The sequence below is a fragment of the Spinacia oleracea genome, chromosome 2, assembly GCF_020520425.1.
Source record: "Spinacia oleracea cultivar Varoflay chromosome 2, BTI_SOV_V1, whole genome shotgun sequence".
In the NCBI taxonomy this organism is placed as follows: Eukaryota; Viridiplantae; Streptophyta; class Magnoliopsida; order Caryophyllales; family Amaranthaceae; genus Spinacia; species Spinacia oleracea.
Window position 1 is genome coordinate 93987405 of NC_079488.1, and position 13205 is coordinate 94000609.

The window sequence follows — 13205 nt, forward strand, 5'->3', positions numbered from 1 at the left end:
GATTGATTATCATAATTAAAATTGTCATCTAATTATGCTAATCAAATAGTCAAAAGGCTTAGATCAAAACCCTAACCCTAATTCATCATTTAAACCAATTTAAGCCTTAAAAATCAAAGCTTTAAGAAATAATGTAAATCTGAAAAATTATAATACTCCAAATAAAAATGTTCCTCATCAATCTAAACACATAAATCGTCAATTTTGGTGTTTATAACCAATCCCAGCAATAATAATCAATTATAGTCCAATAATAAAAATAAAAAACCGTAATTTAAAAACATAATTTGAGATAGAATAGGTTAGGAATAAGAGAATTATACCGAACCGGCCTATAGCACGGTACAATCACGAATGAAGGTGATCGGGCGCAAAAGAAACAAAAAAGGGGCGTGGGTTGGTGCGCGGCACATCGACAATGTTGTTGTTGCTTGCGTGCTTGTGTGCGGGCAGGGGCACGAGCCAAGGGGAAGCATCGCGTAGGAACCGGCGAGGGAGAGGGGCACGCAGCAGCGCTGTGCGAGAGAGAGAGAGGGGGGGGCGACGAGCAGCATGGGCAGCTGGGCTCTGGGCGTCGAGGCAAGCAACGAGCACACGGGGCAGGGCTGCGGTGCTCATGAGGCTTGGCCGAAAGGAAGCAAAGAGAGAGAGGGGTGTGCCGCGTGGAGTAAGAAAGGAGAGAGAGAATTATTTGAGGGTTTAATGAAGTGGGGATTTAATGAACATAAGGGGGTATTTATAGGTTTTTATAATCCCAGTGGGCTAGGATTAGGGAATTGAGTATTGGGCTTGCATTAAAAGGTTGGGCTCGAATGTAAGACTTTAATGAGTTCCCTTGATTGGGCTTAGGATAATTAACAAATTGGACTATAAAAATAATTCAAACCTTTTTAAAATACGAGACGCAAATAAATTTCACGACTTGATTTTTAAATTTGTTTCGTAATTAATTAAATTAATAAATATTCTAATTAATTAAAATACATTTAAATAACATTTAAATGCGATTTAAATTCTAAAAATTACGGAGTATAAAAATGATTTATAAATATAATAAATTTTATTTATAATTACGGAAAAGTACGAGGTATTACAGTCTACCCTCCTTAAAAGAAGTTTAGTCCCAAAACTTGGGCACGGTAACCAAAACTTGAAACTCAAAACTTGAGATTTTATTTCTTTTTCTTGCAAAAATTTAAGTTGTTGTACTCTTTAGATGATTACACATGATAACATGAAGTGCAAATTCTATATAAAACACTAAATTAAGCATAAAATAAGGGAAAATAAGGTGAAAAGTGCGAAATTCTACCGCACTCTACCCCCCTTAATAGACAGGAGTTACGACCTCGTAACTAAACTAACCTCTGGAAAAAGCTCGGGATATTTCTTTCTCATTTCGTCCTTGGCTTTCCATGTAGCTTCTTCTGATTCTTGATTAGACCATGTTGATTCCTGGTTTTGATGATGACAAGCTTACCTTCTACTAATGGTTCATTTTGAAGAATGTCAGGAACAGGTTGATACCTAGGAAAAACAAATGCATAACCGAAGCAAGCTAGGGAGCTATGAAGAAATCAAGTTCAAAGTGTGTGGCAAGATTAAATCAAGGATCAAGACAAGCAACTCCTATAAGTGTCGAAAGGTATAAGACCAGCGTAATTTAGTACAAGCTTAGTATGGGAACAGAGTATTTCGTAGAGTCCTAGTTATATCGTGAAACGAAATAAATCAGTTTTAATTTTACAAAAAGATAAACGTCAAAGTTTTAAACTGATTTTACAATTCTGTTTGAAGTTATACTCTTGAATTTGAGTTGACATATAACTCTCAAATACGAAAAGATTGATTTTACCAAAACGTGTTTGAAGTAGTATTTGCAAAAATCTATCTATTAAAAAGAGTCCTAAAATGTGTTGGATTTGAATCTAGGGTAAACACTTAGATTCTTATAAATACAACCTAAGTTCTTTGCGAAACTTTTTATCAGACTTATTTACATCAACCGGAAGCTTTCAAGTATCACCCTTAAAGTTTTAATCTTTAAAGAAGTCTGTTCCTGTTCCCATATAGAGCAGTATTGGTTACTTGGTCTTATATCGTCTGTTAGTAGTTAATTAATACCTATTCGTTTAATTAAAGTGTTGAGTTATTGTATGATAAGCCTGAGTCAGGCTTACTTGAGCAAGAGAGAAGATCTCACGAGAGATCTGTGAGTAGAAGCAGTTGAGGGACTGTTTCCATAAGGGAAGGAACAAAGAGGGTTGTTCCTAGTCATCTGCAATCAGAGGCGATTGGCAGATTGTGGCCCGAGTAGATTAGGCTTGTAAAGAAACTGAGTTGTTTTGCCTAATTAGTGAATGTGTTTAAGTCCCCAAAGGGGCCGTGGTTTTTTCCTCTCTATTGGGCCTAGAGAGTTTTCCACGCTAAATCTTGCTTGCATATTTTACTGTTTCTGTTCCTAGTAGTTTAATTTTTATAAATACGTAAAATATCAATTCACCCCCCCTCTTGAGGAACTCTGTAAAACTAACAATTGGTATCAGAGCCAGAACCCTTTAAACTGCAGGTAACGCTGACGGGAAAAACGATTCTGAAGCTATGAACACTACGGAGAAACTAGAAGAGGGATACTCAACACAACGACCTCCAATGTTTAGTGGAAAATACTATTCCTACTGGAGAAACAGGATGGAGATTTTCATTAAGGCTGAAAACTATCAAGTATGGAGAGTGATTGAAGTAGGAGACTTCCAAGTCACTAAGCTGAATACCTCTGGGGAAACTGTTCCCAAACCTGTTGCTGAATTTGACAAAGCCGACTATGAAAAGCTTGAACTCAATGCCATGGCTGTCAAAATCCTTCATTGTGGACTAGGTCCAAACGAACACAACATTAGTAATGGGCTGCAAGAACGCGAAGCAGATTTGGGATCTGCTGCAGGTTACTCATGAAGGAACAAACGAAGTTAAGAGATCAAAGATTGATCTTTTAATGCACCAATACGAGCTATTCACCATGAAGCCATCTGAAACGATTCAAGACATTATCACTCGCTTCACAAAAATTATCAATGAACTGAATTCTCTTGGCAAAATCATAACTCCTGAGGAACAAGTCAGGAAGGTCCTAAGAAGTCTACCACAAGATCCCTGGATGGCTAAAGTCACGGCCCTCCAGGAAACTAAAGACTTCACCAAGTTTAACCTGGAACAACTGGCTGGATCTCTCCTAACTCACGAACTGCAATTGAACGCACGACCTTCAGAGAATATAAAAAATAGGGCTCTTGCTCTAAAAACCGAAAATGGTGAAAACTCTGAAGAAGATGAAGAGACAGCTCTGTTTGCTAGGAGGTTCAGAAGAATGTTTAGGAACTACAAAGATGTGGAACACAGAAGTAAACCAAATCGAAAGTTCTCTAAAGCCGACACTGGATGCCATAAGTGTGGAAACTTGGAACATCGCATTAGGGAATGTCCCCTATGGGATCAAGAACGAGGAAAAGGAAAGGAAACAGCCAAAGACAGATTCAAAGACAACAGGAACTCCTTTTCCAAAACTGAGGTAAGAAAAGCCATGATTGCTGCATGGGGAGACACTTCTTCAGATGAGGAACAGGAACAGCCCAACGAAGAAATTGCTCACCTGTGTCTTGTAGCTGAACATGAAGAAGACGAATCAGACTCAGAATCTGACAAATTCCAGGTCGAAGTGAGGGGGAACAACACATGGTACCTAGATAGCGGTTGTTCCAAGCACATGACGGGAGACAGAAATAGATTTCTCTCACTTATGACCTACGAAGGTGGAAATGTGACTTTTGGCGATAATAAGAAAGGTAACATAATTGGCATTGGTAAGGTCGGTAAGTCAAAGTCTCACTCCATCGATAACGTGTTTCTAGTTGAAGGACTAGGGCACAGTTTATTAAGCATTTCTCAATTCTGTGACAAAGGAAAAACAAATGTCTAATCATCAATAGTAACACCGAGACAGTGATCTTAGAGGGACAGAGGAAAGGGAACACATATGTGGTTAACCTCAACTCGGTTTCTCACTCCATTCTAACCTGTCTCAGTGTTATTGAAGATGATCCTTTGTTATGGCACAAAAGGTTTGGTCATGCTAGTTTTTCTCTAATGAACAAATTAAATTCGAAAAATTTAGTCACAGGTCTTCCAAATACAAAGTTTGCAAAACCATCAGTCTGTGATGCCTATATCAAAGGAAAGCAAGTAAGAACGTCCTTTAAGTCAAAGGGAGTAATCAGTACAACAAGACCACTGGAGCTGATCCACATGGATCTGTGTGGACCAATGAGGACTCAAAGTAGAAGTGGAAAGAAGTACGTACTCGTAATTGTAGACGATTTCTCAAGATATACATGGGTGATCTTCCTAGCCAACAAGGAAGAAACGTTTGAAGAATTCTTGGCTTTCGCCACGAAGGTTCAACGACAAAGCAGTCATAAACTGGTCCACATCAGATCAGATCATGGTACAGAATTCCAAAATAAAAGATTTGATGATCTATGTAAAGGTTCAGGAATAGATCACAACTTCTCTGCTCCCAGAACACCTCAACAAAACGGTGTTGTAGAAAGAAAGAACCGAACTCTAGAAGTCATGACAAGGACTATGTTGATTGCTAGTGGACTTCCAAAAAGTTTCTGGGCCGAAGCTCTAAATACAGCATGCTATGTGCTCAATCGAGTGTTAATTAGAGCAATCAAAAACAAAACTCCATATGAACTGTACAAAGGAAGAAAACCCTCTATAACTCATCTCAGAATCTTTGGATGCAAGTGTTTCGTTCACAACAATGGAAAGGATCAACTGGGAAAATTTGATGCACGAAGTGATGAAGCAATATTCCTAGGATATGCCTCAAACAACAAAGCTTATAGAGTATTCAACAAAAGGACCATGTGCATGGAAGAAAGCATACATATTATATTTGATGAAACTGACTCCCAAAACTCTGTTGCAGGTACAACTTCTGATGGAAACTTCGAACTAGGACTTACTAGAGAAACAGAAGACGAAGAGATAAGGAAAAATTCTCAATTAGAAGAACGAACTCAAATTGAAGAAACATCTGAAGATAACATAGTTGAAGAGGAACCAGTACAGGCCGAAGATCGTGCAGAGACAAATGAACAAGTCGAACAGCCTGTTGAAGAAACAACTACACCTTTCCAACCCAGACCTTGGAAACATCAAAGCTCACATCCACTTGACCAAATAATCAGTGATCTCGGAGGTGGAACTACGACCAGATCCCAACTCAAAAACTTTTGTACTTTCTATGCTTATTTATCCATGATTGAACCTAAAAATTACAAAGAAGCACTAACTGATTCTGATTGGATCATTGCCATGCAGGAGGAACTTAATGAATTCGAAAAAAATAAAGTATGGCATCTTGAGCCTATACCATTGAACAATCGAGTAATAGGTCTCAAGTGGGTATTTTGAAATAAACAAGACGAACATGCTACGATTACCAGGAACAAGGCCAGATTAGTTGTGAAGGGATACAATCAACAAGAAGGAATAGACTTTGAAGAGACTTTTGCTCCAGTTGCCAGAATGGAAGCAATACGCATACTAATAGCATTTGCATCATATATGGGATTCAAACTCTATCAAATGGATGTAAAATGTGCCTTCCTAATCGGTATTCTCAAGGAAGAAGTCTATGTGGAACAACCGCCAGGCTTTGAGGATCCAGAATATCCTGCACATGTCTACAAACTAGATAAGGCACTATATGGACTGAAACAAGCACCAAGAGCCTGGTATGAACGTCTCTCACACTTTTTACTAGACAATAAGTTCAATCGAGGTAAGGTTGATAGAACTCTGTTCCTTAAGTCAAGAAATACAGACATACTAATTGTTCAAATCTACGTTGATGATATTATATTTGGTGCCACTAACGAAGATCTTTGCAAGGAATTCTCTGACTTAATGCAGCAAGAATTTCAAATGAGCATGATGGGAGAACTCAACTTCTTCCTAGGTCTCCAAATCAAGCAAACGGAACAAGGGATCATGATACATCAACAGAAATACATAAAATACCTCATCAAGAAATATGGAATGGAATCCGCTAAAAGCAACCACACTCCAATGGGAACAACCACGAGACTGGATGAGGATCAAGAAGGTAAAAGTGTAGACCAAACAAGGTACAGAGGTATGATAGGCTCCTTACTTTATCTTACAGCAAGCAGACCAGACATTGCATTCAGTGTAGGTGCCTGTGCCCGCTTCCAATCTAATCCAAAAGAATCTCATCTCACAGATGTCAAAAGAATTCTAAGATATCTAAAAGGAACATACGATTTATGCCTATGGTACCCTAACTATGATCACTTTGACCTCAAAGGATATACAGATGCTGACTATGCAGGTGATCTAGTAAACAGAAAGAGCACATCAGGAATGGTTCAATTCCTAGGAGCATGTGCAGTTTCCTAGGCTTCAAAGAAACAAAACACAGTAGCATTATCCACAACAGAAGCTGAATACGTAGCTGCTGCTTCATGCTGTTCCCAAATGCTATGGATCAAACAACAACTTAGAGATTTTGGTATGAAATTAAAATGTGTTCCTATCCTATGTGACAACACAAGTGCCATCTGCATATCAAAAGACCCAGTGCACCACTCAAGGGTCAAACACATTCACATTCGACATCACTTTTTAAAAGACTATGTGGAAAATGAACTAGTCAAACTCGAATTCTGTCCCACAGAAGATCAAGTAGCTGACATCTTGACCAAACCACTTAACAGGGACAGACACGACAAGCTCAGGTTAGAACTCGGTATGATACGAATACAATGATACCTGTTGTCCTTAACAATTTTCTAACCTCAATGGAAAATATCAAAAAAAAAAAATATATTACTAATTTTTTTTTCGTTTTTATTATGCACCATATTTTCTGAATGGACTAACAATCAGGTTCAGATTGCAAAATCCAGCTGTGCATTACCACAGCCACGTCTGCCCATTATTAAGGTAATCGCACTTTTTCCCAATACTTGCATTCAATTCGAGGTCTAAGTGGGAATACTAAAAATGAATGGAAAGCATTTAATTTGATTCATCGAATCTTACAAAACTCGGTACATGCATTACTATTCCATTTTCTACACTCAAACACGCTTCCCACACTCTGATTCCCCATACAAAACCCTTCAAATTCCAATCATTCCGTCTATAAAAACTCACGGAACATCCCTTACTTCTCGTCAAATCCCCAAATTTAAATTTTGAAATCCCATCTTAACTCTCCTAGTAAATCGCAACACCCACCCCTATAAAATCATGACACTCTACAAACTTCAATTCCCAAACCCTACCGATTCCTCTTCTCCTTCCACACCGATTATCACCGTCATACCGCTTCAAACAATGCCTCCCAAACAACCAACTCCCAAACCATCCGCTGTGAAATCCACTGCAAAGGTCACCACCAAAAGGAAGCTGGTGATGAAAAAGGAAGTTGCCGCATTAACTCAGGGGGAACCTCACCTTCCGATGGAGAAGAAGGTAAAACTTGAACCCACAAAATTCTTCTATTTTCCCCCCGATCGTATGCTCCTTGGTCTCAGTATTGATTTTGCGTGGTGTCGAGAAGTCGGGTTTGTAGAGTTGATGGAGACGATAGAATCTCAGGGATGGACTCATCTTTTTGAGGTCTGTTCAAAAGCTAGTATATATCCAGAAGCAATGGGGGAATTTTGCTCTAATTTCGTAAATAAAAAGGGGGTTTGTCATTCTGAAGTTAATGGGAAACAATTCAGCTTTGATGCTGAGAAGTTGGGCTCCTGGTTCAAGGTCCTAGTCTTGGGTGAGGAGGTCTATCACAAGGGTAAGGGTCAAATTGAGCTTGGGGGTGCGACTATGAAGGAGGTTTATTCCTATTTTGGGGGACAAGGGAAACACCCCAAAGCTCTCAATCAGTCTGTCCTGACTCCGTTTCAAAAAGTCCTTTTCAATGTGGTTCGACGGGGTCTTGTTCCGCGTCATGACAAGCGAGCTTTGGCTAGCAGGTTAGATCTCATCTACATCTTTCTCCTAGAATCCCAACGCCAAATTAACTTTCCTGTTGTTTTTATTTCCCATCTCTCTCACTCCATCTCCCAAAATAACATGATCGGGTATGGTTCTCTTCTTACTTTCATCATGCGAAAGGTAGGGGTGGACCTTACTCGTTACATTGCTGAACCGCATACTCCAGCCCACATTCTTAACAAAGCTTGCTTAAATGGGATCAGTCTAAGTGTGGTGGATGTGGTGGTCTGTGTTGGGAAGTCGAGTGTTGAAGAAGCCACCCCACAGGAAGATGAGGGAGAGGAGGATGTAGATGATGAGGAGGAGTTTTCAGATGAAGCAGGTGAGGCGGCCTTTCCCTGTCAGGAAGAGGAGGGCCATTCAGAGGAGGTGTCACACTCTGCATGCCCAAAAGAAAAAAGCTCTATGCCAGCCATTTCACCTATCCACAAGCCACATCTCTCCCCTGTGTCTACTCAGCCCATTCGTCGCAGCAGCCGTCTTGCCAGTTCATCTAAGGAAATGCCTCCAGTATACAGGGTTGAAGACTCTGAATCAGACAAGGAAGGAGAAACCCAGTCTGCTGCACCCTCACCAGATGATTCTGTCAAGCTCCTGATCGCCAAAGTGGATCAATTGCAGCTGGACAATGCAGTTCTGTTGTCTGCTGTTTCATCTTTGCAGGAGTTGATCAACAAGGTGAGCCAAGATCAGGCTGAGTTCTTCAATGATATGACAGAGCGCCTGAATGACATGATCGTAGAGGAGGTGACACATGCTGAGGATGCTGCTCCTGGATCTCCCCAAACCTAACCCTGCTAAACAAATTTGCTTACCCTACCCCATATAAGCTGTTGTCTCTCAAACAATTTTTCTTTTTGCTGGCTCTTTGAACAATTTTTTTTGTTGTTTTTGGTTGGTTTTTGGATGCTCCAAGTTTATGACTAATGCTCATTAGTGCGCTTTTCCTACGTTCTGATAGTTGCCCCACTCTGACTTGTAGAATTTTTGCTTGTATTGTGCTATATGCTGCGTTTTCCTTGTTCTGCTTGCAGGGGTGCGGTCAAACTCGTTGACCGACTTGAGCTGCATGATGACTATCTGCTTGCTAGGGTAACATAGTTCACATATCCTCCTTCTTCTCTTTTGAATCAACGTTTTCCCCTGCTCCCTTTTTGATAATTCCAAAGGGGGAAGATATTGAGAGGACAACTTGTGTTCAAAAATATTTGTTTTTGTACTTGGGTTTGCCACATAAGCGACACATCTGTTCCTGGTTAAGTTTTTAGCTCTGGATTGTCAGGTTACATATCTCATTCCTTAGTTATTTACTCCTATCAAGTTGTAAGGTTGTCATCATCAAAAAGGGGGAAATTGTTGATTCCTGGTTTTGATGATGACAAGCTTACCTTCTACTAATGGTTCGTTTTGAAGAATGTCAGGAACAGGTTGATACCTAGGAAAAACAAATGCATAACCGAAGCAAGCTAGGGAGCTATGAAGAAATCAAGTTCAAAGTGTGTGGCAAGATTAAATCAAGGATCAAGACAAGCAAATCCTATAAGTGTCGAAAGGTATAAGACCAGCGTAATTTAGTACAAGCTTAGTATGGGAACAGAGTATTTCGTAGAGTCCTAGTTATATCGTGAAACGAAATAAATCAGTTTTAATTTTACAAAAAGATAAACGTCAAAGTTTTAAACTGATTTTACAATTCTGTTTGAAGTTATACTCTTGAATTTGAGTTGACATATAACTCTCAAATACGAAAAGATCGATTTTACCAAAACGCGTTTGAAGTAGTATTTGCGAAAATCTATCTATTAAAAAGAGTCCTAAAATGTGTTGGATTTGAATCTAGGGTAAACACTTAGATTCTTATAAATACAACCTAAGTTCTTTGCGAAACTTTTTATCAGACTTATTTACATCAACCGGAAGCTTTCAGGTATCACCCTTAAAGTCTTAATCTTTAAAGAAGTCTGTTCCTGTTCCCATATAGAGCAGTATTTGTTACTTGGTCTTATATCGTCTGTTAGTAGTTAATTAATACCTATTCGTTTAATTAAAGTGTTGAGTTATTGTATGATAAGCCTGAGTCAGGCTTACTTGAGCAAGAGAGAAGATCTCACGAGAGATCTGTGAGTAGAAGCAGTTGAGGGACTGTTTCCATAAGGGAAGGAACAAAGAGGGTTGTTCCTAGTCATCTGCAATCAGAGGCGATTGGCAGATTGTGGCCCGAGTAGATTAGGCTTGTAAAGAAACTGAGTTGTTTTGCCTAATTAGTGAATGTGTTTAAGTCCCCAAAGGGGTCGTGGTTTTTTCCTCTCTATTGGGCCTAGAGAGTTTTCCACGCTAAATCTTGCTTGCATATTTTACTGTTTCTGTTCCTAGTGGTTTAATTTTTATAAATACGTAAAATATCAATTCACCCCCCCTCTTGAGGAACTCTGTAAAACTAACAGACCATAACACTTTCACAATCTTAACATCCTTAGTTCGTGTACTACGCACTTTACTATCCATGATTTTGACTGATCTTTCCTCGAAAGATAAACTCTGGTCTAATTTTGTGGTTTCTGGTTACAACACATGCGACTTATCCGGAATATCTATTCTCAATTGAGATATATGAAACACATTGTGCACTCTATGCAAGTCCATGGGTAAGGCTAGTCTATAAGCTACCTTTCCTACCCATTCTAGGATCTCATAGGACCTATGTACTTTGGGATCAACTTTCCTTTCTTGCCAAATCATCACACCTCTCATTGGTGAAACTTTGAGCAATACTTTGTCACCTATTTGGTATTCTTCATCCCTTCGTTTCAAGTCTGCATAACTCTTTTGGCGGTCTTGCGCTGCTTGAATTTTGGATTGAATAGTTCTAACTTGATTCATAGTGTCCTCTATCATCTGAGGTCCTGACACAACTGTTTCACTAATGTCATTCCAACATAGTGGGCTTCTACATTTTCGTCCATACAAGGCCTCAAATGGTGTCATTCCTATACTGGCATGATAGCTATTATTGTATGAATACTCAATCAGGTCTAAAATATCTTCCCATCCTCCTTGGAAATCTATCACACATGCTCGAAGCATATCCTCAAGTGTCTGAATGGTCCTCTCAGTCTGTCCATCTGTGGTTGGATGGAACGCTATACTCATTTTCAATGTCGTGCCAAAGTTCTTTTCCACACTTTTCTAGAAGTTCGAAAGAAACCTTGAATCCCTCTGATAAATCCTTAGGAACTCCATGTAGTCTCACAACGTGTTTGATGTAAGCCTTAGCAAGTTGCTCCATCTTCCAGGTTTCCTTCATTGGTATAAACACTGCCGACTTGGCCAACCTATCTGATATTCAGATGGAACACTACAAGAGGGGGGGGGGATTGTAACATGGATCTTGCTAGCCAATTTTGCGGAATTATAAAGGAACTTAAAGCAAGTAAAGAAACAATGCAACATAGATTTTACGAGGAAACATTCTAGGACCAACAAGAAAGAAAACCTCAACCCACTAGGGATTTCAACTCAAACTCTTTTCACTATAGGGCAACAACTCAGTTACAATCCTATAAGAAACTCGAGCATTACTTGAGTTCCTCTACAAACTCAAGTTCCCAATAGTTGTTCCTCAAACAACTACGCTCTCACTGACTTCCCTAGAAGGCTCTCTTGACTCTTTGACATCACTCAAAGTCTACCCAATTACAATAGGAACTCACTCAAGTTCCTACCCCGTACACTTCAGGAACTCACTCAAGTTCCTGCCCAAAACTTAATACAAGAATTCACTCAAACCCTTGACCAATTCCCCTTTACAAGAGATCACTCAACCCTTGACCAACTCTCAAAGTATAGATGATTGATAATTGATTAGTATCCCTCTAATATATAATGCATGAAAGAACAATGAGGAACAAGGAACTTTTAAGGAACTTGGAACTAATAGACTGACTCAAGAACGTGGAAACCAAAACATATTTCTTTTAAAACAATTTTCCTCTTAAACCACATCTACTGGAATGACTGCAAGAGTCAGACTATTTGGAATGAATAAGGAAACAACCTTTTATAGTGTTTTAAAACCTAAACCACTTCTTCCAAATTTTCATCAACTAGCTGTTAGTGTTCCTAAAACTTAGGAACCCACTAAGACCAAGTTGACAGAGAAACGTGCGGAAGAAGGGAACATGTTTACTGGGGAAGTAACATGAATTAAAGTAGTTGCCTAGAAAAAGTCTGGGTATTTAGAAGGTGGCTAAATCAAATACTTCGAGAAAGAAAGATTTTGTAAAATAAGAATACAAGGTTTTGATTTCCAAAACTTCTTTTTAATTTAATTTAACACTTCTAATTAAAACATCAATCTTTTTCCAGTAAAATCATTTTCTAGTTTTAGCGTAATAAAAGGCTTATTCCAATTAATCCATTATTATGTTCCTTTGTGTTCCTTTCAATACCTTGTTCCCATGTATTTCAAATTAATACATACTTGCATGAATCCTAGAAAACAAACTCTTATCTTCAGGAATAAGAGCTCCGCATATTGGTTGTTCCTCAGAGAAATTCAAAAAGATTCAAATGTGAGAGGAGAGAGAAAGGGAGAGGACGAAGAGTTATCATGGATGCTGGTCCGATTTTGCGAGGCGAGAGAAATGACGCAAGGGCGATGGAGTTGAGAGAGAGTGTATGTGCGCTCAAACTCAGGGATTTCTAGGGTTTCGACTTTGGAATGAGGACGGGGTTTAAATTAGGGGTGGGCCGTGGGGGTATTGTCGTTTATTTCTAGGGGGACACGAAAAATGGATTTACTCATATACCCTCAGCTCTTCACTTATGTAATAGAGATAACATGGAAGTGGAGTAGTGCATTATCATTTATTGTAAGAAATTGATAATGAATGAATTATTTATTGTGGGAAAAAGATGATTTCAGTAATTGTGGGACCTCAGAAGGGATAAAATAATTAATATAATTGGGAGTGGAGACCATGATATACCAAAAATAAAAAGTCTAATTCATATTAACATACAACCATTTTTAGAAAGTGTAACTAATATTAAAATACGGAGTGATTAATTTTTTTTTTCTTGTCAGGATGGAATATGAGATTTTTATATCA